At 41.6% G+C, this 13490-nt stretch overlaps 1 protein-coding gene across 5 annotated transcripts in view; it reads left to right on the forward strand.

Annotated features, from left to right (window-relative positions):
• Nucleotides 1-1917: 1917 nt before the first annotated feature.
• SIPA1L1 (signal induced proliferation associated 1 like 1) overlaps nt 1918-13490 on the forward strand; it is a 201066-nt gene continuing 189493 nt past the window's right edge. For all 5 annotated transcript variants that reach the window (XM_026793734.2, XM_026793741.2, XM_026793739.2 and 2 more), the window contains exons 1-2: nt 1918-2075; nt 2483-2704. The gene's annotated coding sequence lies outside the window, so the exon portion shown is untranslated. The remainder of the gene's footprint in view (nt 2076-2482; nt 2705-13490) is intronic.

The raw sequence follows: 13490 nt of genomic DNA on the forward strand, positions 1-13490 counted from the left end.
TCAAGCAGAAACTGGTGTATGACTGCTCTATAAAAGAGAAGAGAGTCCTTTTGTGCTGGAATTAGATGTGCATTATTGAGGCAAGATAATTATTTTGGAGTGAACCCCCTGTTATCCTTCCTATTTTAGATCAGCTCTTCTGATGACTTTCTTACATAGGCCGGGGGTAAACTCTAAATTCTCCTTCTCTTTCCACCTCGAGCCTAATTAATAACTGCTTATTATAAAGACACAGCAAAGTTTGTACTTCACAAAAAGAACATAAATGAGTTCTGGATATTCTGACACCTGTGAGAACACATATTGCTCTTGAGTGCTGCAGTCCCCTAATCACAGCTCTGGATGGGGAGTCATGCAAGAGAGAGAGTGTGGTGAGAACAGCATCTCACAGCAGCAGCCCTCACACTGGACCCCTGCAGAAGCAGATGTCAGCCTCTCAGGCCTGGGTTCAGGGAGAAACCACAGGGGCCAGGAGCAGGAGCCAGCTCCTGGCTGGACTGCAGGCAAGGGTGTGTGCAGATAGCACACAGGCTGGGCTGGGGCTGCGTCAGAGCCTCTCCCTCCCCGTGCGCCCCTTCTGAATGTCTTCCTCATCTGAAGATCTGACACAGCAGCAGGGTGTGAAGGAAGATCATACAAACCATTTGAGAATGTGCTAGCCTCGTTAACCTCATTAAAGAACTTGCAAGCCAGAGCCTCACTATCTAGATTCCTCTGATGAATGCAAATTCAATAACTGCACACCACAATTCCTAATGCTGCAGTCACATCCAGTGCTGTTGTGTGTATGACCCTCAGGCCTGTAAGCCTTTTTGGACTCCCTTTTATAGGACAGGGCCTCTAGCTGCCAATAAAAAAGTTTTCATTTAAGTGGAAATCAAAAAACCCCATATTCTTTTAAAAGTAAAAAATCCCTTCAGGTGGATGACATAAGATAAATATATTTAAATATTGAAAATGTTCCTATTTTTTTCCCTAGCTTGTCAATTCTACTTTTTCTTCCATGCCAGAGCAGCACTGGAATCAGTTCTTTGTTCATCCATAATGCCGTTTCTTCTCAGGAAGATGAGATTAGGATTGTTTTTTCTGACCCCATAACACATGCAGGAGTCAACAACTTCAAGTTGAGAACGTGTAAAAGAGTGATTGCTCTCTAGAAATCCAGATATTTTTACAGTACCAAACACTGTGATATTTAAACATCAGTCCTGAAGATCCGTTAGGAGCCCCTTCAGAAGGCATCAAGCCACATGGATCCATATGTAAGTTTTGTTGGTCTTTCAGGACATTCCTGGAAAGTGAATGGGGTGTGAGGCGAGCATCTCTGCGCCAGAGCAGCTGCTCACCACAGCTCGGTTGCTTTAGCTATCACCATGCTGCACACTGCTGGAACGTCGCCAGTCCAAATCACAGTGTCCTAATTTCATGGAAAGCTTCACTTAAAGTGGTTTGACTGAGATTGTTACTGTCCTTGGCTTGGCAGAACGTTAACAACCATTAGCAGAGTATCCAGAATGTGTTACCTGCAGCTTGTTTTCAGAATTCTCGCCATTTGAAAACAGGGCAGCATTCCTGTAGCACAAGGGCTGATGTTTACATATGCTATTTTTCAGATGTGCCTTCCCACATTTTTAATTTGTTATCTGTGATGGATATCTTAGGGAGAATTCATTTTAATTTGAGTGGTAGCAAAAGAGCTCGGGATATACTATCCGTATGGTACCGGCAGGTTTTGACCTTGTGTTAGCGACTACAGTAACCTTCTCCCTATAGGTCTCCAGGAGGCTGGGAAGTGATGTAAATATCAAAATGTTAAGAAGTCAATCAAAATGCAGGGAGCTCGGCGCGGGCCCGAGCCGCCCGCAGGGCCCGGCGCTTGGCTGTTGCCATGGGAACGCCGCCGGAGCGCGGGCGGGCTGCGGGCGGCCCCTCTCGCGAGAGCGGCGGCGGGCGGAGCGCGGCGGGGCGGGCGCGGGGTGAGCTCATCCCGGGCTGCGCGGGCGGGGAGCGCCGTGCTCAGCCCAGCCCAGCGAGCGGAGCGGAGCCGCCGGCAGCCGCAGCAGCAACTTTGTTGGGTGAGTTGCGAACGCGAGCGTCGAGCCGAGGCGGGCTGCGCGCCGCGCCCCCTCCTTCCCGCCGCGGAGCCTGCCGTGGGGAGCCGCCGTGCCGCTGGCCGAAGGGGTGTGCGGTGGGTGGGTGGGTGCGCGTGCGGGGGAAGGGTAGCGGCCCCCAGCCCTGGGGCTGCGCGGCCCCCTGCCCGACAGGGTTAACGGGGGCGAGGGCAGCGGGCTCCGGGTGAAAGTGGCCTTCTGAGCTGCCGCCCGCCGCAGCGCCCGGAGCCGAGCGGGGGGCGCCTGCCCCGAGCGCCCCCGGGGCGGTGGGAGCCCGCCGTGCCGGCAGCTCCGGGGCGGGTCGGCGGGAGTCCCCCTGCAGCGAGCCGTGCCGGGTGCTAGGTTCCGGATTTGTGTTTTTTTCTCCGCAGGAAAGGCAGCCCCGAGCGGGAGCGGCGCGGCCGGAGGCGGCGGTGAGCGGCGGCGGCCCGGCCCGCTGCGCTCCGAGGCGGCGGCTCCCGCGCTGCCCGTCCGTGCGGAGGCGGCCGCGCCGAGGGCGCCCTGCGGCGGGGGACGCGCTCCCCCGCGGCCCCGAGCGGCACACGCCGCTCGCCCCCACGGCTCGCTAGATAACTTGCCTCTTGTTCGCCCCCGTAAGTTGCACTTAAACCTCTTTTATTTTTTTTCCCCCTTCTTTACTTTTTATAGCCAGCGAGGGTGTAGTGGGACCGGTTTTGTTCCGAGCCGGTGCTGAGACCGCAGTAATGATAACAATTAGGTGATGTGGGGGCAGTGCCAGTGGGGATGTTCTGAATGCTCTGCTCACGAGGAGGCGGGGTGGAGGAACAAAATGTTTGCGGATGGTTGATTTCTTCACTGGGAGCCTGGAAAAGTGGGAAAACAGGGAATGCCTTAAACTGAATCTTAAGGGGAAGGAGGAGGTGGAGAAGCAAGGAAAGGTAGATACGAAGGTGAATGATTACCTTCCGAAGTCGAGTTTGTTTGCTCGTTCCCTCTTTTATATTGCATGAAGTCCTGATGTTAACATTCTCATGCTATATTTAAAAATAACTGTGTTGTTTGTACTGGATATCTGTGATGCAGCTTCAGCTCATGTAATGAGGAATGCACTCATTCATGTCTGGTAAAGCAGCGACACAAAATGGGAATAGCTCAACTTAATGAAGATCTCCTTGTATAACCTTGGCCACAACATCTGTATGTTTTAGTTTGAGGAGGCGCGTTTTAAACCACAGAATAAAACAGCGGCATTTTTTTTGGATAATATTGCTTTCCAAATCGTGTTTCAAAAATTTTACCTGCAAAATCGTTTTAGAAAATTTGAGTGATGGTGCTTTAATGATCCCGTTACTGCATGCTGAATGAAGTGCATCTGTGAGCACGGAGCCCTAGTTGATAATACAATGCAAATTTGTCTTCGGAGTAAAGGTGTCGGGTTTCATTAGGTTCCAGATCTGTATGGATAAAGGAAGATTGGTGTTTTCTTTAGAAAGCAGCCCTTTCATGATGGGATTTTGATTGATTGTTTTTATTTATTTTTCTAACTATGGGAATGAAGCGCTTGTTTCCTTTAAATTAAGGCATGAACCAGTTTTGTAAAAGGGAAGAGAGGTTTTGCTGCAAGTACTAACTGGGTAGCAAGTAAAGGTGTTCTCTCAGATGGAGAGTTTGGTTCTTATTTATTTGGAATGCATTGCTAGGCTAGACTCCATTCCCCTTCAGCTGAAGTGGTGGGAGAGACATGTGAAAGCATTAAGGTAGAAGTTTGTGGCAATTGTAATCGCAGAGATCTCTTAAGTTGTGTTTCAATGTCAAGGCTTTTATGCCTTAGGCCATCAGATGCCATACCAGTTATTAGTGTAGAAACAGTGTGGGAACTTAACAATAATTTTTTTCTCAATTTCAAAAAAACAACCCCATAGGTTCTATTTAGGTAAAGCTAAAAAGAGAATTTTCTTGACTGAATGTTTTGTGTGTATGCTGTGTCTCATATTGCTGATAGGAAGCTAGGGACAGAAGATTTTTTTGCCATTTAAAGTGTTTATTTATGGCCAGTTGATTAAAGGATGTGCACTTAGTTGCTCAACATTGCATTAAGAAGGTTTTACTGATGCTAATAAAATGCTTAGTTTCATCACTGCTGTTTGGGATAGGCGTACTTAGCTCTCAGTTGTGGTTCATAATACCTCTTAGATCATGAAGTCAGAAGCAAAATGGGATGTCAGCTCTGACTATTGTAGGGCTGCAAAAATTTTCTTGATGAAAAAGGCTAGCAGGTGTAGAGGCAGGCACTGACACAGACCTGTGAAAGGGTGGAGCTGCAGCCGGGAGTGAAGATTTAGTATGAGGACATGCAATTCGTGATCTATTTTTTATATAATAAAAGGTTTTGTTGTTGTGCATCGTTGGCTCTAGGCTTGAAGAGCTGTTTTCTCCCACCTTCTCATGTTTATCTGAAATGTTATTTTAAGGTTTGGTGTTAACTTTTGGGTAGCTGTTGTTTTAAAAACTATGTTCAAATGTGGCCTCTTCTCCCTTCTGCAGCTTTTCAAGGAGTTCTTTTTTTTCGATCATGCTTACAGCATTCTGTTGGCACTTTGAGATAATTTTGTTCTTGTGTAGCTCTTATTGTCTTCTCAGCTTTGTAAATCTGTCTCAAATAGCTCCTTTAAAATGTCGATTTCAGAACTATTAGTTTTGCTACTATGGAGGCATTTTTTTATTTCTAAAATAGGAGAACAAAACTTAAAAACAGATTATTCCAACTGGTTATTTTAAACTTCAGTAGGGTCATGAGGATCATTTTAGAAATATGTAGGGAAAATGTGAGGTAGGCTAGTAAGAGAATGGGTTGAGGCCCAGTTGAATTTCTTTTCTGTTCCTCTGTTTTGTCCTATGGCATGTCTATTGTAGAGAAGAAAAAGGAACAGTTTTCTCCATATCAGTAGTTTAATCCCTTCAGCAAGGGGTTTGCTGCAAGCTATTGAGTTCTTACTGCTACTGGTTAGAAATCCAGGGTGCCCTACTGGGGTAAGGAAGCAGAGCTTCTGCCTTCATCAAAATTTCAGTCACACAAGTTGGTTTCCCTAATGCTGATGTGTTCAGAGGTTGAAATTTATTCTCATTGACCCTGAGTGTTGGTTGTTTGGCAAAGAGTTTTGATCTGTTGTTTCCGTGGCTTTCTTGGCTTCAGGCAGATTCCTTTTATTTCTTCCCAGCTCCTTAATTTAAATATTTAACAAGTCAATAAGACATTATTTAGTTATCTTATTTTTTAATATATTTCCTCTGTTTACTTCTTTATCTGTATTTTAGATTTTTGATTTATTCATTTATTCTGAAAGCCATTTCTTTAACTTGTTAATAAGTTATGACAGGAGTACAGCAATAGTAAAGGCAGTTATTTTTTTATCAGTGTAAATACATAATTTTAAGAACTCTTAGGTGAGGGTTTTGTTGGTTTGGCATGGAAAATTAATCATATGTTCAGTATCTTTCTGTGAGTGAAAAAAGTTATATTGTTCTGTTTTTTATGTTTCCAGGGAGATTTGACTTCAGTGACTTGATTTCAAGTATATCTCTCCTAAATTGCAGCTTTTAAATAATCTTAAGCTTCATATTTCACAAGAGTTGAGTGTAGTATTTGAATGAGGACTCTCAAGCTGAAGGTTTATAGAGTGGGATTTGATGGCTCTATGAGACTTGAGATATTCTCTAATGAAAGGCAATCAGTGTTTTTTGGGGGTGCAGCCTTACTAGCAAGGATGAACTTAAGGCTCCATTGTAAACCTACAGATTATGGTCATTGGTGAGGCTGAATGACAATAATTTTTTATTTTAAATTCTTATGCAGCTGGCAGCACAAGACTAACACAGTCTGTAGCAGTTTTGGTGTTAGCTTTGATAGTAGTTTTGCACTGTGAACTTTGGGAAACCCCTTAGGAGTTGCAGAGACTGTAACTGTGTTTTTGAATATGAATCAGCAGATAAAATGGTTTTAGATGTCCATTTTGTGCATATGTAAAGCTAAATTATGTCATTGTCTCAGTCTCTTTAATATTGGATTCTGTGGCACAGTTTACTGAGTGAGTTATTTGATTTAGAGTCTGCCACATGTCTTTTATGTTAAGTGAGGCTGAGCATTTACATGTCTTTGTTTTCTTTATGGAAGCATGTTTTAAAGAGCACTTCTTTTGAATGTAGAGACAGAACACTTCATAATCTTGGTAGCCGTTGAATTGTATGATTGCTAACCAAGTATTTGTCATGGTTGTTTCAAGGATCTGAGTCTGTAAGTGGAGTGGAGTCCTGCAAAGCTGTGTCTTCCCATTCCTCCAGCTGCTGCTGGGTGCTGCAGTGCAGTGGTCATAGCTCTTGTTCCCTGCATAGTGGATGGGTGTCTCAAGACATCCATCTTTTCAAGAGAAATCAAGTTCCTGAAAAATGCATGGCTGTGTAGAAAATTTTCCTGAAAGTGTATCACAGAGAAGGAGGAGGTGTTACTGGCACTAGTGGTTCGTGCCTAGGCCTGAGAGGCACTTTGAATTTTTTGTTGATGTTTTAATATTCTTTTACTTCTGGTTTTAGACTCTGTAGAATGGGAAGAATGCTTTCTTGAGGTGGATTGCAGAGATTAGTGGAATGATTTTTGATGATCAAGTTTTATTTTATAAGTTTTCAAAACTTGGAGAAGCTACTGGCATGTATTATATAGTTGGTTTAAAGTTGGATTGTTCTTCATTAATCCCTATGGTTTACCTTCAGTGCTCAAATATCTTTTGGAGGTGTTTAAATTTTGTGTTGTTTATTTACCTTTTGAGGTCACAGGATTTGTACCTCAAAATACTCACATAAACCTCAGAGAGACTGGTTTTTACTTTATTACTGCAGCTGTGAGATGTTAACTTTGAACTTGTGCTTTAACACAGACTTTTCATTTAGTGAACGCTTCTTGAGTTAGCCCTAAAACAATCATGTTTTTCCTAACTTGTGATGTTATAGTGGATTAAAAAAATCTCAACTAACCAAAATTATTGGGGAACAAGTTCTTCTTCCAGGCTGCTCAGAGGTATGGATCAGAAGTTGAATATAACTTGGAGAAAAGTTGCCTGTTAGATATGCCTGTGAGACTTATTTATGTTTAATGTGTTTGCCTGGATTATTTTGTGGATTTTAATATTTACTTTTCTGGGTGGAGGAAATACCCAAGCATCTTCCTTTGCTGTGTAGCCTGCCTTGCTGCCTTCTCTGTGCAGTGGATAGAGAGGTTCCAGGAGGTGCCAAGGGCTGCTTTTGTAGCATGGCTCTGTTCTCCGAGTTTCTCGAGTCATGATGCATTTTACACCGCTGTAAGCTAAATCAGTTGTCTTTTGATTTTTGAATAAATAACGACAGGCTTATTGTATGCTGATGTGATGTGAAATGGGATTAATACAGACCTTTTTTTAAGAGTGTCAGATAATATCTGTAAAATGACTGCTGTGGTGGCAGAGCTTTCTGTATGCCAGTTGTTCACATCAGCAGCTTTGGTACATATCTTGGGTTTTCGTGTTGGCAGTCCTACAGACAGCTCTTTCTGAAGACTAACAGACGCTTTTAATACATGTATTTGTATATTTGACCAAAGGTGACTGTTGTGGTTTAACCCCAGCCAGCAACTAAGCACCACAGCTTAGCCTCAAGAAAATTTTTACATTGTTCTTAGAACTTTTTCAAATGGTTGCAGTTTTGTTTTTATAAGGTACTAGTCTTACTTGCTCACTCAAAATGAATTCACACTGTCACTGGAAGTATTTGGAGCAGATCTGTGTTGATTGGTGTTTATGGGAGAGGTTATTTCCTGGTTTGAAACATTTTTTTCCCCTTTCTTTCTGTTTAAAAGAGTACTTTCATTTGATTTCAAAATTACTGTTTTATATGCATGGTTTTGTCACTTGGTCTTACTATAGCACATAATTTGGCACAGTAGACACAGGTCTCTGGCTGAAGATGGGGACCTATAGTCTCCCAGATCAAAACTTTTTGCATTTGGCCAATTTTACTTCAGACAGAATTTGGTCTGGTCTCCTGAATTGGATGTTGCCTACACAGATGTGGTTTGTTGGCTTGGACCTCTGTGACCATTCAGGGTTGGGTCACATTTGGTGAACTTCTGGGCAGGGATTTTTAGCTTAGTTTCCTCCAGGAGAGTTCCGGTTTATGGATGCCAGAAAACCTATAAAAATTAAAATAAATCTTTCTGAGGATGACAAAGCATTTAACAGACCACCCCAGAGTGACTGGTGAATGTCCATCATTGGAGACTTTTAAAGCTTGGCAGGACAAAGCCATGAGCCCCTGGAAGCACTGTGGCAGCCAGCCCTGCTCCAGTGGAGGTTGGACTCCTGGGTTAAACTCTGCTGGCTGCTAGCTGGTGCTGGCTGCAGGGCTCCTCAGGGGGCACTGCTGGTGGAAGTGCTATTGTAGGTACAGCTTAAAAAAAAAAGCTTGCTATAAGGATGGTTTTCCTTTTTTGAAGTAATGTGGAACACTTTTGCTTTGGTGGCCAGCCCATTTTGTGTCTCTTGCAGGGGCAGCAGCAGCAGCACTGCTGGTGGCTCTCAGGTTGCAAACCTGGGACAGGAAACTCTCTTTCCTTTATCTCTGGGCATGCAAGGGGGGCAGTGGGTTGTGTGCGTACTTATTTATTTATTTTTCCTCAAGAGACTCATGTAAGCAGAAACACACACGTCTTGAACATTTGCCTTTTGGCAGGGCCACAGCACACATTTGCTCTTGCTGAAGAAACTGGCAGTGATCAGACTTAAGTTTTTTCTTTTTTGCATTTCTGAAGTGTAACATAACTTTGTCTGCATGTTTCAAAATTAAAGAAGACAATGGGTGATGAGACTCAGACTGCGGGCTTAAATGTGTTAGTGCTATGTAAAAGTCATTACAGTTCTTATCTCTGAACTGTTTAAAGATCTCATTTGGTTTTTGTGCACAAGGCTTCTCTCCTCACTTTCTGAATTACCAATCTATATTTTAAAAAAATTATAAAAGCTAAAATGTCTGATACTATTTTTGGAATATTTTTGCATGTATCAAATAGAAGACACTACTAGACCTCAACAAATAAATCCTGGAGGGCCTTCCCTCCTTCTGCTGGATGCAGTCGAAATTTCTAGGGGTATTTTTCTTTTCAAATTGTAAAGGGCTGAAATAGGATTTTGTTCTTGCAGTCTGTGCTGAAGAACTGCATAATTGTGCAGAAGAAAGTTATGGCACTTTCATGCCTTGAAAGTAAATATATCTTCATGAATGACGTGATACTGGCACTGATAATCTACTTTCCAAATGTATTTAACAGCTTGTTGTATGAATCAGAATAAAATAGTTCAATAGTCTGCATTGTATTGATCATACAGCAGCTGGAAGAAAAGTGAACCACGATGCTTTCCCACAGTTTTTGCTGGAGTAAACATTTAGAAATGAGGACAAAAGGAGATAATTCTGTAAAAGCTGTTAACATAGTTTATCCTTTCCTTGGATGTTTTGTTTCCCCTTGACTCTTTCCCTTCTTTTGCCTTCGTTTTGCAGTCTTTGAAGAGGGAGCTATTGACAGAAAGTCAGTTCTAGTTTAACCTTCCTCCCCCTCCCTGATTTCTGCGTTGTCTTGCAGTGTAGTCATTGACTCGTACTCAGCATAGCTCTGGGAATTCCCAAATCTAGTACTGTTTATTGTACTGCCATACAGAGCTGGTAGGAGATTCTTTGCTAGGATGCCTCTGTTAATATAAACAAGAGGAAAATGCTAGTATCATCTTAAAACATGCCATCCATTTCAAATTGAAAAGGCGTTTAAAAAATTCAGATCTGTGTGTTTTTAGTGCTTGCCTGTACAGTGACATGAGTGTTTGTGGTGGTGTAGAGAACTACCTGCAACTATTTGAACTGTGTGCACTGTGGAATAGTTTGAGAGCCTTAAGTTAATTTTTGCCTTATTATACAATTACCTCCCTATCTAGGTAAAGCCAGAATATCTGCAGAACTTCACAGGCTTTTTTATCATGTGCTAAAATGAAATCATCACGACTTTTTTTTAATCCTGTACTGTTGTACTTTTATTTTTAGCTGGAAATTCAAGGTTTATTAATATGCTAGATAACATTTCAGAATAGGGACAGATTATTCTGTCTCCAGACAACAGTTTTGGGGTTGGGTGTGAACATGCAATCATGTACTCTGTGTTCTAGATTTAATCACATGTATATGTAGTGTTGATGCAGTAAAGACTTTTAAATTTGTTGGTAATTTAAAGCACGTCTCCTGTAAAACAAAGGTGTGATAATAAGCAGTTATTAAATGTTGCGAAGAGCGCTCATCGTTGTTTTAACAGAATTTAGTCATTATCTACTGATTGCTGACATCATTAAATATATTTTTAGTATATAAATTGGTACTTTACATACCTGAGCAACTGAATTGAGGTTTTCCATTCTTGTGTTGTTGATGTATCTTTTTGTCTGTGCAGGTTGAGTGTAATGACTTGCCTCAGACTGCCAACAGCTTTATGCCTGCCAAGGGCAAGAGGGCACATATTGTGAATGTGCTTTTTAACTGAGACATAGAATGCATCGGTTCTGAAAATAGGGGTTGGGGGAAGCAGTTATTTTAATTCATTTAATTGCAATTGTCTGGAGCTGGCTATGTGAAAAATAATTATAGGAAAGGTAAACATTGCCTCTTGTAGAAGCACAGAGTGCCCAGAGACAAAAAATGACTGAAGTACTGGGTGAGGGAATAGAGCTTAACTGTTCCTTATTTTTTGTAAACCTGCACTTTGCTTAAAAAAAAAAAAAAAAACCACCACAAAGCAATTGATAGTAGTGATCAAATATTCCCAACTATGGTGCAGTCTAACTTTAGGTGACAGCTGTCTTTGTGTTACTGAAGCATGGCCTTAAGGGACTTAGGGCTAAATAGACAGACCTCACGAACTGATACAAGTACTAAAATTAAGGAACAGTTGTAGGAATTCTTAGATAAAATCCTCATTTAATCTTCCAGTTACGAGTAATAGGAAGAAGTAATTAGATTTAACAAGAGCCAAACGTGAAGTAATTGTAGAAGATCTAGTGGACAGATGTAAAATCAAGTAATGTTTTGATCACTTACATGTTTGGAACATATTGGAAGGTAGTGTTGTGAACACCAGGGATGCTGTAGAGGATAAAAGCAATCCAGAAGCATCCGGAGTTAGCATGGGTAATGGTTTTTGGTAGAGAACAGTACTGATGAAAGCAATTTTTTGATGTGTGTTTAAATATTGTAGCTAAAACTATATGAACAAGAGAATCATATAATCTGTTTCTGCCTCTCCCTTCTTCTCTCCTCTTCCTAAGTGTTACAGTTTATAAAAGAAGGGTCCAGAGATGTCTCATTTTCTAGCTTTAAAAGTGAGAGAAGAGTTAAAGATATGTTTGAAGGGAGGTGGGAGAAGAATCAGCACAACTCGATAAAAATGAAGCTTAATGCTTAAAATTCTGACTATTTTGAATGTGAATCCTGCTTTCCTCCAGAATGCTTAGCTTATTTTTCCAGGTGTTGTCAGAAAACAGAACTAAATTAATGCTTTTTTGAAACATAGCTAGAAATTAGAACTTTATTCCTTGTAACAGAGAAATTACATGAGGATTGTGTAGACATTGTACCATCTTACGTGGTTTTTCAAGTTCACATTTTTACATGGGGAAAGAAGAGGACTTGTGAAATGGTACTGTCTATTTCAGTGGCATTTTACAGGTTTCAATAAAAACTGCAGCAGTATGTGGGTGTCATGTGCTTGCAAGTAAAGTAATTTATTGTTAGTGTTTAATAGTACTTTTGAAAATGAAGTAATGGGATATGTAGTATAATGCAAAATACCCCTAAGTAGTGGTTGGTTTCTGCATTACAGTATTTTCCTGTTGCTGATGGAGGTGCAAAGACCTCTTTGTGTTAGATGTTCAAGGTTTTTTGCCAGGTAGAAAAATTCTTTCTGAAGGTGGTGGTGTTTTTGGTTTTGAATCCAGTGTTAGTGCTGAGTGACTGTTCTGTTGGTTTAAAAATGTTAATAGCAGTAGATATCTTGTTTGCTGTCACCTCTCTTTGTTATCACCTTGGTACTTAGCTGAGATGCCAAAAGCTCTTGAAATACATTGCAGCTTCAAGCAGGTTAGATACTGGCACCCTGGGTTGCAAGTCAGTGTGTTTTATTATCCCTGTGCTCAAAATTTTCAGCCAGACTCAGGATGCTATTGAAGTGCCACTGCTGTTCAGTTTATAATGATGTTAATTAGTGCTGAATGTCAATAAGATGAACATATGAAGTGTTAATGAAACTACTTCTGAAATTAAGCTATTGTCATTATCTCACTGAATGGTTGTACCAAAAAGTTGCTTGACTCTGCCCCACGAGAAACGTAATTGAGAAGGGCTTACAGGTGCAGCTTTCCCTTGGGAATGGGTCATCAGACACTGGACAGTCAGAGACTTGGCTGCAAGGGGAAGGGCTGGTTTAACAGCAATATACAACTTTGAGCATACTCTCTTATCAGGGCCTTTGCTTGTCTGGTGAGCACAAGTGACTTGTCCAGTCTCGTGATTACATGTGAGGAAGAAGCTGTTGCTTCTGGTAAAGTTAATATCATCTGATCTGCTCCTTTTTTGCATCTAGGAAAGAAGGGATTTTTGTGGGGAAGACTTTGTAAATGGTTTGTACTAGTGGCAGCAGCAGTTACTTCTGGGATGAAGTTTAATTTCTTTATATCTCACTCCTCCTCCTCACTTAGTTTTAGATTATTCTACTTGTCTTGATTTATAATAAAGGGGAAATGAATCAAGGAGTATAATTACAATATTGACAATACATAAGCATTTTGTACTTGTGTCTGTGCTTGCATGGACTGGAAGAGGCCAAAGACCTAATTGGACATCTTAGGCAAAATACAGAGTCATCTAGATAACTAATGTGGTGCTGCTCTGCATTGCGTGCGCTCTATTTATAATGAGAGATACTAATGAGATTGCATTTTGATGTGACATTACTGTAATGTCAGTGCCTTGTATTCCTTCATTAGTTTACCTCACTGACTTTGTGAAGTAAGGAAATGCAGGTGCCCTTGAGCAAGGTGTTTTAACACACATGGGAAATCTCTAGTAGTGTTCAGAGCAGAAGCTGCCTTGGGCTTTAGATTTCATCCTACTATGGATAAATTTATATATAACTAGTGTAAAGCTGTGCTGGAGACTTGAGCCAGCTCAAAGGAAGGCAGGGACTACATCTGCACTTGTCTGCAGCCTGGTTTTTGCTCCCAAGAGTGGCTCTGCTCAGCTCAAACTCCTGCTGTTTGCTGGGAGCATCCCTGGCCCCTCAGTAAGCTTGAACAAAACCGTGTT

Source organism: Zonotrichia albicollis, chromosome 6, assembly GCF_047830755.1.
Source record: "Zonotrichia albicollis isolate bZonAlb1 chromosome 6, bZonAlb1.hap1, whole genome shotgun sequence".
NCBI lineage: Eukaryota > Metazoa > Chordata > Aves > Passeriformes > Passerellidae > Zonotrichia > Zonotrichia albicollis.